Consider the following 13125-nt stretch of genomic DNA (forward strand, 5'->3'; position numbering starts at 1 on the left):
GATGAAATGTATAGGCTCTATAACGTGCAAAGAGCACGACCCACACCAGTACAAAAAGCAGCTGAACGACTGCTGACAATAGAACGGTGGCTGCAGCGGTGGGATCAGTCACAAAGCGTTCGTTGGACCTACAAACTCATACCACGTGTTGATGAGTGGTTAATGAGCAAACATGGAGACACCGATTAACACTTCTCGCAGCTGCTCAGCGGACATGACTGCGCCGTTTTAAGTTGGCAGACATCCCTTTCTATCTGCCAGAATACTGGCGAAAACGCAGAAAACGCCATGTTTTATTGCGGCCCCTTCAGAGAGGAACGAGCTGTCTTCGCACAAGCCCTGGGTCATCAACTATCTTCTAGCACCCTCATACGAGATATGTGCGCAACCAGCGGTAAATGGGAGGCAGCACAAACGTTCGCAGGTAAGATCGTGATGCGAGTTCGCCATATTGATTGCAGCAACAGAGAAGGTGGACAGTTACTGACGAATCGACGACAAGCACAGACTTTTGAGAGAAACACTCAATTCAATATCGTACAGAAGACGGTAGTGAGTTATTGTGACACTACTGCAACTTTTCCGAAGATTCGTTTACCTTGGAACCATCTATAAACACAGTGGTAGTAATTGGGACTATCGACGGTGCATAGCCATATGCCTGCAAGAGAGGAACCTGGACGCAGGTACCTGTTGGGTCTTCGGACATAAACGCACCTTTGAGATGTTTCTGACATATTGATTAAATAAAATTATTTAACTCAAATAGATTACTAATACTAAAGCTTAAATATAATATATCGTAAACAATATTGTGAGATACATTAGTCACAATTCAAAAAGTGTATCTCCAGATTAAGTTTTGATTTGAAAGTCTCTCGTGAGTTAGAGAATATATCTAAATTTTTGCATAATTGGTTAGACCGCCTTATACAACGTGCAAGCGGTTAATTGGGCTTGTGATAAGGTAAATGGAACATATTGCTAAGCCTAAGATTATGAGTTCCATAAACATCTGTACACGGCGATCACTCCAAAGTAAAAAATCGAGTTTTCTTCGTGCGCTCTACTATGAACTGAACCCGTCAGGTGTAGGGCAAGTATACTTTTCTGGGTGCATAATAAAATAATTACTGCTAACAACGCAATAACGGTAAGTTGTGATCACCGTCTCCGGGAGGAGGCTCAGAAACCAGAAATTTACACCCTGTAGACCAAAGACAAGAAAAAGCAACTACTAGAAAAATTTAAAATAATCTAGCGAATGTGCAATGTGCGGAAAATGCACATTCAAATCGACAAAACTTGAAACTGCAAAATCAAAAACAGAAATATTATAAAACCAAAGACTCAACCACGCGACGACCAGATTTAATTTAAGAATTCAATAATGAAGAACAATTAACCCGGGAAACTGAATGGATTCTAAAGAAAAAACGTACAAGCATGAAGCGGACTCATCACCAGAAATCCAGAACTTTTCGCCTACAATTTTAACTCAACCCCCTTTATTAACGATAACAAAAAAAACCAAGTGAAAAATAACAAAAGATTCCCAAGCTTGATCTAGCTGATATCATGGATTATCAAAAAATAGCGTCCTTTTTAACATCTATAAATATATCTTGGAATTACAGTCATCGACTGGCATTCGTCGCATTCGGTTGTGTCTATCGCTTTCAGTTTGACTACAGTACGAGTTCGTTGTGTTTTTGCATCCCACCTTATTCTCTTTTGTGTTTTGTTTTTGCTTTTTCGCGTGTGAAAAAAAAAACAATAGTTAACTGCTGCGGTAAGAAAAACAATAATTATGTCTCCCGCACTCGAGGACAACAGGTTTGCTGCTCTAGCAGCAAGCCCCCACCGTAAACGAAAAAAAGCATAAACAATTACAAAGGACCTGTTTCCAACACTACCTTGTATAGAAAAAGAAAATCCGAAATATTTAATTGCAAGTACAATGGACTCTTCGAAGCCACTTAATGCCTTTTCTTGTTTTTTGGTTCATAAAGCGCTGAAGCATATCAGCGCTGATATTCTCAATATCTCTGAATTAAGAGACGGAAATTTATTATTATTTGTAAAAAATTCGAACATCGCTAACAAATTTATTCAAACAAAAAACCTTGCCGGTATCTGCCCCGTAAAATTTGAGTTACACAAGAACCTCAACTCGTCCAAAGGCACAATTTATGCTCCCTGAATTATGTTAATGAATACGAAATAGTGGAGAACTTGAAAGAACAGGGTGTTACATCAGCATACAAGTTCCCTAAATATGTTGAAGGTAAGCCAACTCCTTCAGGGGTAGTCTTACTCACTTCCGATAGCTATCACTTACCTGAGGAAATCCAAGTATCGTGGTATACAGCAAAGGTGAAACAATATTACCCCAACCCAATGCGGTGTAAGAGTTGTCAAAAACTCGGTCACACGCTCAAAAGATGTGATAAAACACCAGTATGTGTCACCTGCGCATACCCCCCTCACGCCGAAACCCCTTGTGCCCGCACCCTATGTGCAAACTGTTCAGGTGCCCACCCCTCCTCAAGCAAAACATGCCCAAAATTTATGCAAATGAAAGAAATCATTACAATAAAAACAGACAGAAAGTGCACTATTCGTGAAGCAATAAACATACATAAACAGCAAATACCAAAAAAAATAAACGAAAATTCTACCTCTTTCTCTGAAATGGTACAACAACCACAAAATATGCAAAAAGTCAATAACCCTATAAATAACACCACAGTTAACCCAAATTCAAATGCATATAGCAACAATAACAACCCCACTTCAAATATATCCACAAACAATACAATAAAAAAACCGATAATTCAATAACAAACAACAATGCAATCACTAACAGCACGCCTGAATCAAACGCCACCAACATAGCAGCACCGAACTCAACCTGTAGTCAAACGGCAACCAGAATGTTAGTTGAAGACTTCATCTCCCAAATATATTCCCCTTCTCATAACATATTTTCACTCCCTACTCTTCTTACAAACCCTTCCCACTCCAACCTCCCCACCAACTCTTCCCAATCTTCTCTTACTTCAAACCCTTCGCAGCCCGATATTCATACCAACTTCTCTCAATTCTCTCCCACTTCAAACTCTTCCCAACCCAACCTTTTCCCTTTTACTGCTACAACCTCTCTCCCAACAACTAACTCTTCCGATACACAGTAAAACATGAAGATATTACAATGGAATATCAACGGTCTCATTAATAATTTTCCTGATCTTAGCATACTAATAAACGATTTTTCTCCTGAAATTATTTGCCTACAAGAAACGCATATTCCACAGAATAAATCTGCTTACTCGCCACTAAAATATGTTAGTTACTATTACAATAGTCCAAACAACAACACTTGCAAACAAGGTGTTGCCCTATTGGTAAAAAAATCCCTCTTTCACAAATTCATCCCTATAGTATCCGATATTCAATCTCTAGCAATTGAAGTAGATGTAGGCTTCAAAATTACTGTGATTTCATGTTATATCCCACCTTACCAAGTTTTTAGCAGCCTAATTAAGACCTAATCCTCATTCTAAACTCTTTCTCCACGCCTTTGATCTTATTGAGTGATTTTAATGGATGGAGTCCCCTTTGGGGATCATCCTCCACCAACAACAGAGGAAAAATTATTGAAGACGTCGTTCTCGCAAAAAACCTCACCATCCTTAACGATTGTTCCCCGACCCACTTTTCCACCACCAAGACTTTCTCCCACCCTGACATTTCCCTCGCCTCCGCATCCATAGCACCAAGATTAACAACTAAAATATTAGATGACTTACACAATAGTGATCATTTCCCCATAATAACTTCCGTTTCTTTACTTCAAAGTTACCAAGTTAAGCCTAAGCCAAAATTCAATACGGAAAAGGCGAACTGGGATGCTTTCAGTGCTACGTTGGTACCCTTAGCACACAACATACCAGTCTCTGCCAACGTAAATAAAGAAGCTGCGGCGATCAAATCTCTCATTCGGTCAGCTGCCAATGTTTCAATTCCACAGACCAGTACTAAAAAATATACAGCCAGACTTCCGTACTGGTCTAACTTGCTCTCCATCCTAAGAAAAAATAAGCAGTCCTCATGGACTCTATTTAGAAGAAACAGGACGGACGAGAACTTCATTGCATATAAGAGACACAATGCCCTATTCCGGCGTGAGTTGAAGTCTTGCAAAAGACAAGCACTAGAAACTCTCACAGCTAAAATTACACCACAGTCCAACCCAAAAAAAATTTGGGCTGACATAAGAACTCTCACTGCCTCTTCCCAACCTAACCATATCCCATTTATTCATCTCCCAGTAGGGCCAGTTTTCCTATTCCATATTCCTCACAAGAGATAGCTGAAAAATTCGCAGGCACCTGGTCAAACTACTCCCACAGCTCAAACTTCCACCCCGACTTCAAGAGAAGAAAAGACAATATAAGCGCTTTTAAATACCACAACCCCTCCCCTTCCCCCGATAGTGTAGCAATAGATTCACCATTCACAATAGAAGAATACGATTTAACGCTTTCTTCTCTGAAGGGTAAGACTCCCGGTGGTGATAGAATTAACTACGCGATACTAAAAAATATTCCCTACTTCTTAAAATCCCGACCCGTTAACCTATACAACTCAATATTTAGTCATGGATCATTCCCTCAAGCATGGAAAACTGTCGCAATTATCCCCATCCCCAAACCTAATAAACCCAACTCTCTCATATCTATATTAGTTACAGACCTATATCCCTTCTCCCTTGCATGTCAAAAACATAACCTACTTAGCCCACACCAGTTTGCGTTTCAAAAAGGACTTAGTGTAATAGATCCACTTCTAATATTTGAACATTTCGCTAACTCAGCACTTGCCGATAGAAACCATGTATCTGTGCTTAGCTTAGATTTTGAAAAGGCATACGATCGAATAGGCTCTCACAATGTATTGGAAGAGCTAAATCGCTGGAGGATTGGGGAAAAAATGTATAACACTATCAAATCGTACTTATGCAATCGCAAATTTTATGTTCGTGCTAACAACCATAAATCCCAAATCCTTCCCCTCTTTAATGGTATTCCTCAAGGATCACCTCTATCTGTCATTTTGTTCATCATAACTTTTAATGAAGTTAACTCCATAATATCCAAACATCTGCATGTCGAACACTTCATTTACGCAGATGATGTGGTAATTTTTTCAAATACCAAAAATTTATCAGAAGTTAAAAGTACATTTAGCGGTATCCTTGCGGACCTCGAAGTTTGGTCACAAGCTTCGGGAGCCAGTATTTCTATGAACAAAAGTTCTACATTCCATATATGTCGCAAGCATAAATGCATATTCCCACCTATATCCTTCTCCAATACCATAGTCCCCCACACCAACACACTTAAAATATTAGGCATTATCTTTGATAAGCGACTAACTTATAAGCAACATTGTGAATACGTTAGGTTAAGCCTATTATCTAGACTAAACATAGTTAAATACTTATCCTCAAAGCACTGTTTGATACATACAAGTACATTATTAAGTATCACTAGATCTCTAATCGTATCTAAAATTGACTTCGGACTGGTTATATACGGACACTGCGCTAAAACTCATCTAAAGCGCCTAGAAGCACATTACCCCATAAACGTTACCTTAGCGGAAGCTGGACTTCCCACCATCTCGGAAAGGGTGGCCAACAATACAAGGACAAGTATTTTGAAGATAATTCAATGTAGAAACAGACTTTTGTTAAAACACATCAACTCGAGTACTCAAAAATTAAACAGAAAGAACCGGGAATCAACAATCTCCATCATTCTAAAAGAAGCCGAAAAACTGGATATCATTGCTCAGCCAGTACTTGTGGAACCTGCAATACATCCACCGTGGGTTGTTCCCAACTCGATGGTATTGAACAATCTATCCAAACATTTAAAAGATTCCACTAATACAAACGAATACAACCAGATTTTTCTCGAAACCATTTCCGCATTAAAGAAAGATTGGGAGATCATTTTTACCGACGGATCAAAAACCGACACCTGCACATCGTTTGCAGTGACAAACGCAGAAGGTGTTACCATCTATGCCGGAATTTTGCCAAGATTCACTTCAATATTTACAGCTGAAGCAGCTGCGATATTTCAAGCAGTAATCTTTGCCTCCCAGAAATGTAGCAAGCACTTAATTTGCACCGATAGCAAATCCTCAATCGAAGCTATCTTAAACCCCACAAATGACACCCCGATGATAACAAAAATCCGCAATATAATTTCAATACACACAGGTGCAATCAAAATTATGTGGATTCCTGGGCACTCTGGGATAAATGGTAACGAAAAAGCTGACAAGAGAGCGAAAGAGGCGAATAAGGAACCTCTACACACATTTGTCTATATCACTTGCAATGACATAAAGATACTAGCGAAAGAACTTGCCGCAGATAACGCAGCAACTAAATGGAACATTTATCAGCATCCTTATAAAAACTTTAACCCCTTTGGGGAAAAAAATATCTACCCTCCATCTGCACTATGTCACCAAGCAAAAATCTTTACTCGACTGAGAATCGGTCACACACTCATGACACATGCCCACCTGCTCAGCGGTTCACCGAAGCCTACATGCCCTTTTTGTGGCTCCAACGAATTTACTATACTTCATCTGATAGATACTTGTCCTTCCCTATTCAGATATTTTACAGTTCCAACTTTCCCAGCTGAATTGATGAAATTGATCTCAATAAACAGAATTTAAATTACGTTGGAACGGGTCGTGGCAAAAAGTTTAAAATATATTAATTACTGGATTGAGTACAACTTTAACTTTGATCTAAGTTTTTATGAAACTTATTTTTTATTAGACACTGCTATGTATACTAACAAGGCAATGCTCTTATTGGCGGAAGACCAAGTGTAAGTCCAAATGGGGAGCAACTGCAACACCAAACTCCACAGCATCACCAGCAGCAAAATAAAAGTTATAATGGTGCCCAAACGAAGCAACAGCAAGCGGACTTGCTACTAGCGACTCCCAATAAAAAAATCGCAAAAAAGGTATTTGTCAAAATTGTAGAGCAACCCGCAAGCAAAGCGTTGAGATTTCGTTACGAATGCGAAGGTCGTTCGGTTGGTTCGATACCCGGCGTGAATTCGACTCCGGAACTGAAAATCTTTCCCACCATCGAAATTGTCGGCTACAAGGGACGCACTGTGGTAATTGTTTCCTTCGTGACTAAGGCCATTGAAGGTGCTTTGAAAGCACGGGAAGACATTCGTGTCGACCCTTTCAAAACTGGCTTTTCACACCGATTCCAGCCGACCAGCATAGATATAAACGCGTTGTGACTATGTTTTCAAGTGTTTCTAAAGGGCGTTTTACAGTGCCTCTGCCGCCCGTCGTCTCGGAACCAATTTATGACAAAAAGGCTATGTCGGACCTCGTCATTCGTCGGATATGTAGTTTATCGGCTACAGTGTTAGGCAACACGAAAATAATTTTGCTCTGCGAGAAGATAGCTAAAGAGTACATTGATGTGCGATTATTTGAAGAGAAAGATGGCGTCACGATTTGGCAAGCTTTTGGCGAATTTGAACAGAATGATGTGCACAAGCAGACTGCCATTTCATTTAGGACACCAAAGTATCATAATACCAACACTACCAAACCAATCGAGGTATTTGTGCAACTGCAGCGGCCTTCAGATGGAGCAGTTAGTGATCCTGAGAAGTTTCAATACTTTCCGGCCGAATCGGGGCCAGAGGAATTAAGAAGAAAACGTCAACGGCAACAACAAAAGAAGAAGATCCAAAGTGATCATCCGGGTGGTCGCTTGACGAATTGGAATACTCCAAACACACCCCCGATTTAGACGGAGCCAAGAAAAGCATCGCCCCAACCTTTCAATTTGTATCGTGCACCCTCCGAGATGACTCCATCTCAACAGCCGATGTCGCTGTCGACTAGCTACAAACATAATGCATCCTCGCCGTACAACATTATCGGTGGCGGTCATCAACATTAACGAAGTACGGGGGAAGAAGGCGGAGGTGTAGGTCTACTCAATACAGATTCAACTCCCGCCCAACTGGATATTCACAATGAATACAACGTTTATGGAGGTGAATAGCAGCAATAACAGCAGCAGCAGCAGCAACACTTACAACAGTCCCACCTTTCACGGCACTATGTGCGTCAAAATCAATTACCCCACAGAATGAACCACATCAGCAGCCGCACCATCAACAGCAACAGCAGCAACAACAACAATTTCATGGCATTCTCTATGGCACTTTAAGCTAAGGTCTTGAGGTACCCGTGCCGAGAGCTGTACGACTGGTAGTGCTTAAATAACCAGTCGTTAACGGTCCCCTCCGAAGCCCAAGCAAGGTCGGTTGTAGGAAGTGCCTTACCGCGGTATGCCGGCTCTGCCGCGGTGGACATTTCCTTCCGTGCATATTCGTGGGAACAAAATTTGAATTATGGAACATAAAAAAAACCTCTACGAAAACAACAAAAATTGAGAGTGCGCTGGGCACACTCTCGGAAGACGAGCCAGGACACAATAGTCGGACCCCGCACGTCGAGTGCTCACCACAGCACTCCACTGCCGAAACCCAGCCGTCTACAGCCAATAAACCAACAAACGCAATTCTCTTCTGCCGCGACCTCTAGTAGGGATGCCAAAAAGAAAAATCAAAAATCGTCTGGGTCACTGCTCAAAGCGCGCTACCTGAGGGCCAAATTCATTCTGGCTAAGATAGTTAAGAATGAATTAGGCAGTAGACCACATGATCGGGACGAAGTTTCGGAGTACGAAACCATGGCCGCTAGGAAAACTTCCGACCTTCAATCACATAAAAATCCTCAGAAGCAACCAGCGGCAAAGCGTAATCGATCACAAGATGTGAACGGGTGAGCTGCCAAGAAAATTAAAAATTTCTCAACTCAGGGAGCTAAGGGCCCTTTAACAAGAGCGGTGGTTGCGCCTGCGAGGGTTGCTTATAACGAGGTGGTCAGGAAGGTGCTGGCCAATTGGGGACGGCTGTCAGAAACGATCGTCGAATACCTCATGGCAAACCGAGGACAATTACCTTTTTTTCGTCTCGGGAGACATCTGCCGTGGCTGTAGGGTGATAAAGTGTGCCAATGAGTTCTCAGGGGTTTTCTGGAGAAGTGCGTTGCTGACGTCGGCAATGCCTGGGAGGGGCCCTCTGTTAAGCTCATCCCAGCTTCGGAGATCCCAAAAAGACCCAGAACCCGCATTTGGCTACCGCAGGTCATTTGGCGTTTTGGCCTTAGGACGGCCAAACTTAGGATCTTCCCAGCGTCTGCTGCTCCCGATGGCGAACTGGACGGAATAGGGGAGGTAGCAAATCAACTCGACGAGCTTCGGCAGTCTGCGACGGAAATCCTTGGAGCTCCATGAAATCCTTGGAGCTCGGCTATAAAACAGGCTTAGGTGAGTATCCTTTAACAAAGAAATGTTAAGAGTAGCTCAAATTTACCTTCGCCACTCTAGTTTAGCCACCGATAATTTCTGTGTCATCCTCAGGGAGGAAAACATAGATATCTGCCTGATCCAAGAACCCTGGGTTCGTCAGTCTAAGATCATGGGCCTCCAGAGCAGACACTATGATCTTTTTTTCCAGTTGGAAGGTAACCCTAGGGGTTGTATCCTCATTAGGAATACTATTAATGCCTTTCTGACTTCCCATTTCAGCTCACCGGACGGGACAGTAGTCCGTGTAGAAGCGTCTAGTGGCCGCTGCTATTATTTGGTTTCTGCATACATGGCCCACGAAAATGCAGCACCTCCTGAGGAAGTAGGGTGTTTGGTGGACTCACCTTCGTGTAATAAAGAGGCCACCCTCATCGGCTGCAACGCCAATGCGAGACATACCGCTTGGGGAAGCAGCGAGATAAATCATCGAGGGTAGTCTCTTTTTGATTTCATTATAAGTAGAAATCTCCTTATTTGGAACAAAGGCAAGACCCCCACGTTTATATTTTCAGCATCGGAAAAACCAAACGGTTGGGAAGAGGTTCTTGATATAACTCTCTCGACTAATTCTCCTGACATTAGGGGTGATAATTGGAAGGTTTCTCAGAGAAATTCTTTTTCGGATCACAGGTTGACCCTTTTCGAAATCAATTTCGCACGGGAAACCTTATCTCTCCACAGAACCCTAAAAGACCTGACTGGTCTCTGTTCCATAGGGTTTCCACTGATCAACTGGACAAGCAAGTGGAAACTTGCAGCGATCCTATCAGATGGCCTTCAAAGTGGCTTGTCCAGTATCTTTTAGCAAGAAAGACTTTCCCTCCGGTGGAGCAAGACGCTGATAGACTTGAAAAAGAAGGTTGGGAGGGTTTTTAACGTAAAAACTTCTAAAATCACCGGTAATTACCGTGTAATTGTGAATGAATACAAAAAAGCCATTAAATATGCGAAAAGCAACTCCTAGAAGGAGTACTGCGAGTCCTTTGAATCCGTGAAGGACTCTGCCAGGCTAAGCAAGGTCCCTTCGAGAGATCATTCTTGCATGACTCTTGTAAAAAGAGAGGACGGGGAGTGGGCTGAATCTGCAGAAGAATCTTTGACTATCCTGGTGAATAATCATTTTCCGAAAAATTTTATTACCCCACGTGACATTGTCGACATGAGTCGACAGGTAGGGCTACTCGATGTTTCCCTGGAATATATTTTGTCAGTTGACAGAATCACGTGGGCAATAAATAGTTTTTCTTCTTTTAAATCTCCTGGTTCGGACGATATCTTGACTGTGATGCTTCAGAAAACAAGTACCTCGGTGGTTCCTGTCCTACAAGAAATGTACTTGGCGTGTATCGCTCACGTTCCCGCCAACTGGAAGCAACCGAGGGTTGTTTTCATACCCAAGGCAGGGAGGAGGGGTCACGACTCGGCCAAGCACTTAAGGCTTATAAGTCTTACCTCATTTATCCTAAAAGTGTTTGCAAGATTGATTGATTGTCATGTCTGAGAGCTCATCGAATCCAAATTATCTCCAGCGCAACATGTTTATTTGAAAGGGAAATATACGGAATATTACCCGAGGTCGTAGGGACTGTGGAAAAATCTCTGGAAAGCAAACAATTCACTTTGGCGGCCTTCATAGATATAGAAGGTGCTTTTAATAACAACAGGTCGGAGTCAATTATCACTGCATTAGATAGACTAGAGGTGGAAAGACCTATCTGTCTCTGGATCTCGTTCGTGCCTGACGGCACTCGCAAGGGGAAAACTTTAGTATAATGTATATCGCTTTGAAAAAAACAGTTAAAAGGGGGTGATAGAGGGGTGTATCCCCGTTTTAAAACTGAAAACAGAACCTGCCGGAGGGTTATAGTTTTTAAGTAATTTAATGTTAAAGTTCTCTAATTTAGCGAAAAGTTGGTGTTGCCATACACCTGAAATGAAAACGAAGTTCGCTCGCAGGGATGTTCAGTGAAAGGTTCATTGTAAAACTGCAGTATTTTTTGCTGTAATTTAAAGTTGAGAAATATTTTTGAAAATAAAAACATAGAACTCATTTAAACTTAAAAACAATGATATTAATAAAGTAATTAAAAGCCAAAAATACGGTTTATAACTGTATAACATTGGAAAATAACAGTTAAGCAAACGGTATACATACGCAGGTTCCTTTGCATTTTACAGGAGCGTCGACTAGAAGGGTTTTTGTAAATTTGTAGAATTTTTGCGTAGAACTTCTTTCGCGTGGGCGGCCTTCGGCCGCGCTTCAAAAAAATAACCCTCATCAGTCCAACTCCGGCTACGCAATCCACAGTATTTTTGCGTAGTACTCCTTTTCGCGTGGGTGGCCTTCGGCCGCGCTTCAAAAAAATAACCCTCATCAGTCCAACTCCGGCTACGCAATCCACAGTATTTTTGCGTAGTACTCCTTTTCGCGTGGGTGGCCTTCGGCCGCGCTTCAAAAAAATAACCCTCATCAGTCCAACTCCGGCTACGCAATCCATCGTATTTTAGCGTAAAACTCCTTTCCGTGTTAAAACCATTGAACCCAAAATTAAAACGTCATATGCGTGTATGTAGTAAGGAGGCACAATAACCCCAATCCCCATCATTAACACTAAACTCAAGTACTTAATTTTTGTTTTCATTTGCAGGCATCCGGCAACACCATACTGTTGTCATTCCAATCTTTTTCTTATTCGCGTTCAAAATTGGAAAGTGATAGCATGGGCAAATGAATTTGCATTTAGTTTTAATAGAAATAATTAGAATATTAGCATAAAAATCAGTAAAAACACGCGTGTGAGTATATATTTGGTGAATTTTAGTGAAATGTTAAAAAATATAGAGTGTAATGTGGCAAATTATAGTGAAGTTCCCGAGGGCATTTTGAATGCAAATAATTAAAAAATTATTATTTCCCGAATAATTTAAAGTTATAAAGAGTGTTCCTTAACACCTCACTAACATATCCACCAAGTTTCATTAAAAAAAACATTATACTTTGACAAAAATTCCCAAATATACATTGTTCTAAATTCCAGCCCTCGCAAGAGTGGCTAAGGTCACTAGATTCGATAAAAGGGGACAGCGCAGGGTTGTGTCCTTTCGCCCCTACTTTGGTTAGTTGCAATTGACGAAGTTCTGATAATGCTAAATAAGGGTGGGGTTAAGGTAGTAGCTTACGCCAATGACTTGGTCCTGATGGTATCTTTTCCCTCAGTCATGGTTGAGATTTTGGAAAGGTCACTGGCTGTACTCAGTCGCTGGGCTGCTGCTTGTGGCCTCCGAGTCAAATCTGACAAAAAGGAGCTGGTGCTATTTAACAGAAAATATAAACCTCCACCCTTTCGACTTAGGTACCTTGGAGTGATACTTGACTCCAAACGCCATGGGAAGCTACACATTGAAAATCGGGTAAAGAAGGCCAGTATAGGCTTCTACTCCTGCAAATCTATGTTCGCTAAAAATCGGGGACTCAAGCCAAAAGTCGTGCTGTGGATGTACAACACAGGGGTTTTGCCAATTTTAACGTATGGATGCCTGGTTTGGTGTGAAGCTCTTCGGAAGGGCGTATCACTAAACTGGGGAGGGTGCAAAGGACTGCATGCATTGGCATG

At 41.6% G+C, this 13125-nt stretch overlaps 1 pseudogene; it reads left to right on the plus strand.

Moving 5' to 3' along the window:
- Nucleotides 1-288: 288 nt before the first annotated feature.
- On the plus strand, nucleotides 289-8138 carry LOC128869830 (embryonic polarity protein dorsal-like; annotated as a pseudogene).
- The last annotated feature ends 4987 nt before the right edge of the window (nucleotides 8139-13125 follow it).

Source organism: Anastrepha ludens, chromosome X (genome assembly GCF_028408465.1).
Source record: "Anastrepha ludens isolate Willacy chromosome X, idAnaLude1.1, whole genome shotgun sequence".
Classification (NCBI taxonomy): Eukaryota; Metazoa; Arthropoda; class Insecta; order Diptera; family Tephritidae; genus Anastrepha; species Anastrepha ludens.